Source organism: Gorilla gorilla, chromosome 11 (assembly GCF_029281585.2).
Source record: "Gorilla gorilla gorilla isolate KB3781 chromosome 11, NHGRI_mGorGor1-v2.1_pri, whole genome shotgun sequence".
In the NCBI taxonomy this organism is placed as follows: domain Eukaryota; kingdom Metazoa; phylum Chordata; class Mammalia; order Primates; family Hominidae; genus Gorilla; species Gorilla gorilla.
In genome coordinates this window covers 79,121,866-79,132,417 of record NC_073235.2, presented here as the reverse complement: position 1 = coordinate 79,132,417, position 10,552 = coordinate 79,121,866, and the positions used below count along the sequence as shown (strand labels likewise).

At 39.1% G+C, this 10,552-nt stretch overlaps 1 non-coding gene across 1 annotated transcript; it reads right to left on the bottom strand.

Moving 5' to 3' along the window:
- Positions 1-238: 238 nt before the first annotated feature.
- LOC115933879 (U6atac minor spliceosomal RNA) lies at positions 239-363 on the bottom strand. The gene has a single exon (XR_004069723.1). It is a non-coding gene; the product is annotated as a U6atac minor spliceosomal RNA (small nuclear RNA).
- Between the last annotated feature and the right edge of the window lie 10,189 nt (positions 364-10,552).

The window sequence follows — 10,552 nt, the reverse complement described above, 5'->3', positions numbered from 1 at the left end:
TCATTCAAACAATTTCTGACAAATTCAGCACCTACTACTATTCCAAAACACATTTGTGCCACAGGTGTGGTCGTCAATAAGCTTAATGCCCAGCTGCTTAGAATCACAGAAAATTCCAAGCTCCTTTTATAGACACAGAAAACAAGACCCAGAGAGGTTATATGATTTTCCAGAATTAGACAGCTGGCTAGAATACTCCGGCTTTTCTTTATATCCTTTTTTTATTTTTATTTTTTTCACAAGACAGCATTTAGTACAATCTTTACTGGTTTTACAGCTATTTTTTAATTTTATTTGTCAGGCCTGAGGGACTCTTCCATCCTTGTCAAAGGGGGTGCTAACCTCTCTAGCTATTAAGTAAACTAGACCACAAGTGACTATTGCAACCAAGCACGCAGGGGCAGGGTGTGGAGCACTGCATTCAACTTTAGTTTTCAGAGGTCCTCGGTAGGGTGCTTTTATGTTCTTGTTAATGAATATAAATAAAACTTAAAGTTAGTCTCCTCAGAGTGAGGGTCTCTAAAAGCACAATTCAGACTCCAAAAACAAGGAAAACTCATGGAGACATAGACCATTACTTGTGGAAAGTAGTAAAAAGGACACAGAATAACGTCTCTGAGCTTCTTGAATTTACATCTCTGCTTCTACCTTTGTCTGTGAGAGAGACATAGACAGATAGACAGATCAATATATATATCACATTAAATATGCATATATTGCATATACGAATTATATATATCTGTTTTCTATATACAGTGTAAAGAATATCTTTAATGTTTTCAAGCTTCTATAAATGGAGCTAATGTAAAATTGTGAAAATAACTAGATCGAGTGGATTGGCTGTGTCACAGACAGATACAGATTTGAGATACGACTAGAGGATAATATTTTGCTGTCCTGGTCCTCAGTGTCCACCCCTCCCAAGCCCCTGCTAAGGAGAGAGCATATCAAATCATTTCCTCACACAAGTAACATCAGGAGTGGTGGGAGGAGGTCATGCAGCTCCTAGAACAAAAGATTAGAATCAACTGTTGATGACAGAGGATATTTGGGAACTTAGAGTCCTGTAAATTATATTATGTGTAAAAATTCTATATGAGTGAGCCAGGCTGTCACAAACCCTGGTTGACAATATAACTGGACAACAAGCCATTCACCCCTAGGAGCCTCTTCTCCACCCTGGAAGCAAACCTCATCCTCCTGACGGCTCCCTACCCTCTAAAGCTCACATGTGTCTGCCTCTTCATGTTCCTTCCAGTAAGAAAGCTGCTCAGGAGGTAAGTATAGATGTTCTCTTCTACCTTTTTCAGTGGCAGAAAAAATAATGAAGACATTTTAGTTGCAAGAAGGCACTTGGCTTTTAGCCACTGGCCAATTTTCCCACTCATTAGCGGCCTTTGAGCCTTTTTTCACTTTTCTTACTTATCTGCTTGTTGTTGTTCTGCTTTTTCGGAATATATCACTTCTGATACAATAACTCAAAAAGCCAGTGGTCTGAATGTTGTTTTAATCCCTGAGAACATCGCCACTGGTGCAGAATTCAGCCCCATGGGTGTTCCCATACACCTGATCCTGGCCCACCAAGAAAGATTCACAGTGTTTTGCCTACACTGTGTATGACAGCAGGTGATGGAGAATACTTTAGAAAGGCTTCATTATGAAGTATTCAAAATTAAGGTAAAGTACCCAAATCTTAGCTCTTCAGAAAACCCAAATGTAGATATCCACGTTTTTGGGGTTCTGAAAGGATCTTAAAGACCATCTCATATTGCTTTATTTTATAGACAAGAAAACTGAAACTAAATGAGCAAGAATCATTTGCTTTTTGAGATTTTTAAAAACTAAAATGAGAGACAATTAACTGGTGTCATAAAAAAGTAACTTTTGTCTGCATATACTTTCTTCTGTAAGCCACTGGTTACTATGTAAATATTAGTGCTACAGGTCTATTTAGTAACCATGCTAAGTTACAGGAAAGACCTCATAATAGTGGCTTTTCTTAAATATTAGACTATTAACTGTGGGAACCAGTGGCTCATCAGGGAATACTTCCATGCCTCTGACAACCTCAGAGCAGAACAGAACAGGGAGGACTGATGAGAACATCCAGCTGCTGTTGGCGCCTCAGACCATCCTTTCTGGAGGAAGCACCAGGATCCTAGGAAATAAATGACCTGGGGTCTAGTCTTAGATCTGCAGTAAGTAGCTATATGGTCTTGGGCAATACATCCAGTCTTTCTGGGTCTTGATTTTTCAACTACAAATTAAAAGCTTAAAATTGTATTGCTTCCTTCTAGCTCTGAAATTCTTTGAGCTCAGTATGCAGAGCTGGGGAGTGACTATATGATGTGTATCCATGTGTTTGCGCAGAACAGATGTGCGTTCCACCTCTGTAACCAGCAAATAGTGAGTGGGCAGAAGGGTTAAAAATTTAAGCACGTTGGAGTAGCAGCGAAATAAATGAAAGCCACAGCTCCTCCCTCTTCCTTATCGCCATTTGATTCATAGGAGAGTTACAGAGAAAGCGTCTCTTTTCCAGGGAAAATTAAGAGAACCAGAGCATAATTCTGATGCAAGGGTTCAAGAAGAATGGAAAGAGGTGCTGGCTAGAGTGAGAAGTGCACTGATAGGAGATGAGAGGAATGCAGACACGCACAGGCGGTATTGTGGATTGGGTACTAGGCCACTGCAATAACACAAATCACACACATTTTTTGGTTTCCCAAACATATAAAAGTTACATGTATACTCTTCTGTGGTCTACTAAGTATGCAATAGCATTATGTCTAATAGCACAACATACACACCTTAATTTAAAAATACTTTATTGCTAAAATTAAAAAAAAAAGCTAACAATCATCTGAGCCTTCAGTGAGTTGTAATCTTTTTGCCATTGAAGGGTCTTGCCTTGATGTTGATGGCTGCTGACTAACCAGGGTGGTGGATTTTGAAGGCTGGGGTGGCTGTGGCAATTTCTTAAAATAAGACAGCAATGAAGTTTGCCATATCCATTGACTCTTTCATGAAAGATTTCTCTGTAGCATGCACTACACATGCTCTTCACAGAATTAAAGACAGTTAGGGCCTTGTTCTGGATTAGACTTTGGCTTAAGGGAATGTTGTGGCTGAAGTGATCTTCTACCCAGACCACTCAAACTTTCCCCTATCAGCAATAAGTCTGTTGCATTTTCTTATCATTCATGTGTTCACTAGAGTAGCACTTTTCACGTCCTTCAAGAACTTTTCCTTTGCATTCACAACTTGGCTAACTGTTTGGCACAAGAGGCCTAGCTTTTGGCGTGTCTCAACTTTCAACATGGCTTCCTCACTAATCATTTCTAGCTTTTGATTTAAAGGGAAGAACATGTGACTCTTCCTTTCACTTTAACACTTAGAGGCCACTGTAGGTCATTAATTAGCCTAATTTGAATATTGTTGTATCTCAGGGAATAGGGAGGCTCCAGTAGAGGGAGAGGGACTGGAGAACGGGCCAATCAGTGGAGCAGTCAGAATACACACAACTTTTTTTTCAGAAGAACTACCCATTTATTTATTTTCTTTAATCAAATTGTCTGACACCTGACACCCAGCCCCTGACACCTGACCAGTGTGATGGGAATCTTCTGTCTCCATCGTTAAGGAGCATTCTACCTTCCCAGGGATTTCCCAGTCAGGAAGCCTTACCCAGAGCCCAAAAGACTGTGGACATTTCTTGGTTGTTCTCCCAGGATCCATTCCCCCTCCACCCTATTATTAATTCCAGATTTTCCTTTGTTGTACAGCAGTCATGGGGTTTAGGTGAGACTGATCCCGTCATCAGTTTCAGAGGAGGGCCCTGCTAGTCTAAGGCAATCTTCATCGTCTTGTCCCACCTGCCGCTGTGCTTGGTTTGCAGTTTGCATCAGTCTGGTCAGAGCAAACCTCAGGAACTTGTTCTCTGATTGTGGGAACCAGCAGTTTCTATCCTGTAGGTGAATGGGGAAGCTACAGCCCCAGAGTTTACAGCAGCTTTCTTGTGGCCATGAGAAGAGTCAGCCTGAAAATGAGGCTGATATGTGGAAGAGCGAAGAATAAAGAGAATAAAGAGAACCTCAGAGCAAAGGAGCTGGAGCCCGATTAACCATGCCTGAGGCTGGACCTACTTTTGAATAATCACATTATTTTTTTATTGATACATAGTATTTGTACATATTTATGGGGTATGTGTGGTATTTCATATTTCGTTATGTGCATAGTATGTATAATACAATGAATGATCAAGTCAGGTATTTAGGGTCTCCATCACATCACCTCAAGTATTTATCCTTTCTATGTGTTGGCAACATCTCGAGTCCTCTCTTCTAGCTACTTCGAAACATACAATATATTGTTACAACACACCCAACACTTAAGAGTTAAGTTTGCCATTTCATATGGGCACAGTTAGTGGTGCCCCAAAATAACTACAATAGAAACATCAAAGATCCACTGATCACAAGATCACCATAACAGATACCATAAAAAAAATCTGTGAAGCACAACAAAGCAAAGTGCAATAAAATGAGGTATGTCTGTCCATCATTCAAGTGTACGCATGGATAGGAAGAGTTGGCCCGCAAGGTGTCTATCACCTGCGATCAGCATGGTCTGAAATTTTCAAACTTCCTTTAGCTCAGGAATCCTGTTGTGGCAGCCTCTATTGGTTAAGGAACCAATAGTCATTCCCTTCACTCCTCCCTTTCTGCCCTCCCACACCAAATCTCAAGCAACCACGAGCTTTAGGTAGATAGAGGTTTTCTTCAGACCCAAAGACCAAAGTTGAAGAATCCTATCCAGGTGTTGAATATAAATGCCTGAACCAACATCCAGATGTTCATTTTAGTGTCTTAACTAAACTTGCCAGGGCTACGGCTGCCCAGGCACAGATTATACAACCAGCTTTCAAAAGGGATTAACCTCGACTTAGGTGCCAGGTAAGTCAATACTCCATCACCACATTTCTAATAATTGTTTCAATACATAAGTGTCAGAGACTGGGTAAGTGCGATCTAATTGCAGTGAGGAGGAAAGATAAAGACACAGCTAATCAGGCACTCACACTTCCTTCTTGAAAGGATGAGCATAGGGGACCAGATTCTGGCTACAGGGAAACCCAGCTGGACTGCCTTAGCAGCAGTCATGATAAGACAGGACCAAATTTGTTTGTATGTTTTTTTTTTTGCTTGCTCACATTTTAATGAAAAAAAAGGTATTTCCTGTGCTTTTTGTGTTTTTGAAGATTTTCAGCATCAAAATCTTATTGCTTTTGTTAGAAAAATAAACCATAAATGTTTTAATGGTACAAACTTTGAATCTGATAACTATTGCTCCTAAGACTATATGAATTTCCCTTAAAATATGATACACAGTTATATATATATATGTGCATGCATATATATTTTTAAAGAACCAGTAGATAGCACAGTACTTCAAAGAAAAAAAAAATGAGAATATTGATTTTTTTTCCCTAATGAGATATTACCTGGGAATCACAGCCAAGGTGAGACTATTTAGACCACTTGATCATTAACCTTTCTCCATATGTAAGTTCACAGACATCCAACTATAGAATGTGGTTGCTGTATCTAAAAGGACCTCAAGTCTAATACAAACCCTTATTTTGAAAATGAATATTTCTATATTATTTCTATAGTACTCCAAAAGTTCTTAGGGCATCCTGTTCCCACGTTCAGTCACAACCACAGGTCATCAAGTCTTCCTGTGTCTTAAAAACAGATTTTCTTCTGATGCAGTCTAAACCCATTTTCTTCTGTTCAGTCCAGTGAGATGGAGAAGGTTGACTGGTGTTCTCCAGAGTTCCACCTCACTGCCCATAGGTTGTTAATTTTGTCTCCCTTCAGCCTTCTCTTCTCCAGAATAAACAACCCACCTCCTTTCCTTGTGTACAGTCTCCAATCCCTGTCATCATTTTCCTCTTCTATATGTGGATTCTACGCAATTTTCCTGCATATGTTTTAAGTTACAGACCCAAAGTGTAATATTCAAATAAAAGCCCAACCTACAATAAATTTGACACAAGGGTTATTTCGTAGCTGCAAATAATACTTGTCTTAACACAGCCCAGGATAATATCGCTTTCTTAATGCCATCACTAGGTTAATGACGCATATATTTCTGGAATGCCAGATCTTCTGCAGCCAAGTTTATGTCAAATTATACCCTCTATCTAGACCCTTCTCCTACCATCTATTCTCCAAAGGAAGTCATTATTAATAAATTTATATTTTATTTCTTCCAGTGGTTTCTACTTTAACTCCAAATAAATAATATGCCTGCATCTCTCTTTCTTGATTTTTCAGTCTTAGGTAGCCAGTACCTGCTGACTTCTCTGCATGAAAGATGAAGAATTTCATTCATTTATATGCCTTCCTTCCCTCCCCACCTGCTCCCCAATTTGGGCTAACTCATGATTTTTTAGTTCTTCAGTTGGATAGATGTATTCATTTCTGGATCTAGCAGCTTTAGAAAAGAGTTATTGACCTTAATACTCTCAGATAAGAAAGTTAACATACCTCACCATATCTGGACTTCTGTCAGGGTATAGCTCTATACTGTCAAAGTTTATAATATTTATATTTTGTTTTATAGATATTATGACTACTGATATTATGGAAATGTTATTTATTACAGATACAGGAAGAAAATTAATCCTCTGTCACCAACTCATGCTATTCAAAATAGAATGTTCTAAGCATCACAGTCAATAAAATACATTCTCTTAAACTCTAACAAACTCTCAAAATCATGCCACAATTTAGTTTACCTGTTATTTGAGTCCTGGATTTTTAGGCAGTGCTATAAATACTACAACTGGTTACAAGCAGTTAATTTAACAGATTAACTTAAGAAATTTGTTGGAAGGATATAAGGGTCACTCTCAACTCAAAGGAAAAGCTAAGGATTAAACATTAAAAGCAATGGTAAAAAACGCAATTACTTTTGACCAACGTAAATACAAACTTTGAAGATCTTTATACTATTAAACTAGAGAGAGAGAGACAGAGAGCGAGTGAGCGAGAGAGTGCACTCATTACTGGAAAAGGGCATCTTACTGGCCCAGCTTGAATCACAAGCTAGGTGGGGCAGTGCCCCTCGACTAAGAGTCTCATCAAGGTTGCATGCAATGGTGAAGGATAGTTCTCAAAACAAAATCAAGATGCTGTCACCAGAAGAATAGAATCAGGGTAGACAAAACAACAGCATCTATTGCTTCCGATAGCACTTATCACATTTTCATTAATAAACAATTTGGGTAATTTTCTGTTTGATATTGTCCTTCCCAACCAGATTTTGTGTTCTATAAAGGAGAAGTTACATAGAGCATTCATTCTCTTAATTCACATGCCTAGTAGTGTCTGACAAGTTACAAGCACTGACTAAACAGCTCTTGAATATTGTTGAATAAAAGCCAAGGGTTTCCAGGATGCACTGCCTAGACTATTTGTCATAGACTATTTGTATTATTTTATTTTAATAACAAGTATTTTCAGATGGCTGAATTACATATTAAAGAAGGGACTACTCTTTCCAAAGGCACGTTATCATGGAGGAATACAGCCTAAGTTTTCTATTACAAGTATTGTAAAAGAAGGGCACTTCTCCAAACTTTTGGATCATGGCAGGATACCATGATCTTGTCTGCATGCTACCAACACAACTGATGGTGTACAATCACCTGATCCAAAGAATTAGCCAGCAATTTAAATTTTCATTATTCACTCAGGATGTCATAGTCAACAGCCTGGTGATCTCTGCAGTCAGGACTTGGTAACAGCACTACATAATACCTGGTCTGATATCTCCTCTGCAAGGACTCAGTCCTTCTCCTGACTCCTCTCCATGCCATCTTTCCCACTTCTTTCTTCTTTCTTCTTCTTCCTTCCTTCTCCTTCTCTCTTCCTTCTCCCTTCCTCCCTTCCTCCCTCCTCCTCCTCCCTTTCTATCTTCTACATTTTTCTAGCTTCTACATTTTTCTCTGTGTTTCACTGGCACTCCTCCTCCCTCTGTGTTTCACTCCCCCTCATCCTCCCTCCCCCTCTCCCACCCTTCCCCCTCCTTCTCCTCCTCCTGAGACAGAGTCTTGCTCTGTTGTTCAGGCTGGAGTGCAGTGGTGCAATCATAACTCACTTCAGCCTTGATCTCCTGGGCTCAAGCGATCCTCCTGCTTCAGCCTTCCATGTATTTGGGACCACAGGCATACGCCATCAAACCTAGCTAATCTTTTTTTAATTTTTTTGTAGAGATGAAGTCTCATTTTGTTGCCCAGGCTGGTCTCAAACTTCTGGGCTCAAGTGATCCTCCTCATCCTTGGCCTCTGAAAAGTGCTGGGATTACAGGCATGAACCATGGCATCCAGCCCTTGCCCACTTCTTAACAAACTGGGTGATAGTTATTTTTTTACAAACTTGCCTCTCCAACTAAACTGTGGACCCCATGAAGGAAGGAAGGAAGGAAGGAAGGAAGGAAGGAAGGAAGGAAGGGAGGGAGGGAAGAAAAAAGGAAGAAAGGAAGGAAGGAAGGAAGGAAGGAAGGAAAAAAGGAAGGAATGGAGGAAGGGAGGAAGGAAGGAAGGAAGGAAAAAAGGAAGGAAGGAGAGCTTTAGTTCTCTAAGCTGTAGAGAAAATTTAAGTTCTTTTTCAAAGAACTTAAAATTCATGGATTAGTCAGAGGGGTCTAATATCTCTAAATCAAATGATGACAAAAGAAAAAACAAAGAATGCAGAAATTATCCTCTTCCAGGGTTTCATTCCTTTATGTCAATCAAGAAAAATGTTAATAAGGAGGGTTCAGCAGGGGTCAGTAATTCCTTACTGATGTCACAAATTTAGCTTCACTTTTCAGAGGCTGTTCGTGGCCATGCTTGTGAAATTTGTAATTCACCTCTAGACAATAACTAATTATTACTGATTACTATGAAATAAGTCAACAAAGATTTTCTTGTTTACATTCTTATCAGACTGTATCAGAACCATCTGTTTTCAAGTTTGTTGTTGCTGGGTGTTTTTTTTTTATCCCAAGGGATAGATTCTCCATATTGTTCTCTGAATATATGCATGCAAAACTGCCTTTTAATGCACAGTTGCAGTTTTCACTAAAACATTTGGGTAGGGGGGAAAAATCACATATGTTTTGGTGAAAGATGATGATAATAATTAGGTATCTTGCTGAATTTATTCTATCTTCAAATGAAGGATATGCTGGGGTCTGTCCCATCTCTAATTACCATCTCTTCGTTTGCATGGGGTGACTATTGATTTTGCTAAAAGTACATATGTGGAGCTTTATGACACTAAAGTAACTTCAACCTGGAAAACACAGTAAAGGACTCCATTAATATGAGAAAGAGTCTACAATTTTAAAACAAGCAATATGTGACCCCTTTGCTCCATTGTTCATTGACACCAATCTCCTGTGATACAAGCAATAATTTTATTCCATTGTTAAGGAAGCAAGAGTGTAAGATTTTAAATACTGGTACTCACCAAGTTGCTACATGGCTTTGGGCAAGCAATTAACCTTTGGTGTCTCAGTGATTTCATCTGTAAAATAGGGATAGGGATTTTACACAGGTGTGATGCCTGGACTAATTAGTATAATTATCATTATTGATGGGAAAATAATGTTGGTCATTGATATCACATCTCATGTTAGCACCTGGAGAATCACATATTTTCTCTATGTTGACTCCATTTTATAGGAGTCTGTAAAAAAATGATGACAAAAGCTACATATGAAAACTGGGACAATACAGTTAAAAAGGTCCATATCCACATAGGCTCATATCCTTAATGGATTATTTTTGAATTTGCATTTATCATTTAGATGCTTTCTAAAGTTAAACTGAACACATAAACTATGAAATTACAAGGAAATTTTTCAAGGCCCACATTCAACTGATAAGCTTCCTTGCAGCAAAATGCTTTCCAGTTCATTCATAGGTAACACCATGAGCTACCACAGAAGTTTAGGGTTGAGCAATAGAATTTAGGGTAATCAAAGTCAAGTAAAAGTATACACTGAAGACATTGCTCATATAACATTCCAGACTCCCCACTTGTGTGTGTATGTGCCCCGAAAGAACCCCAGCTCAAACAGTTAGGGACCAGGACAAACAACAGAGCTACATGAGAAGCCAACTCTGCAAGACTGGGGTCATTGAAGCTGGGGACAGTAGGGTGTCCTTATGCCAGAGCATGGGTAACAACTCATGGGGCAAGGAAAGGGACATGTTGAGAAAAACAAAAATGGCATTTCTCTTGGGGTTCATCTAGGACTCCTAAGTGCACTTACTATGATTCCTAGGTCAGGATGAAATAACTGCTTTAAAAAAAAGATTACCTCTACATGTTGGCAAAAGTGCCAGTGAAACACAGAGAAAAATGTAGAAGACAGAAAGTGCTCAAAAGATCAGTACTCAACACTATAACTTCTGTATCCCTTACCATAGACTCATGTTCTTTCTAGGTCCAAAATTTCTTCTTTTGGCTTTAGTTCTTCCCAGCAGAAAATTCTC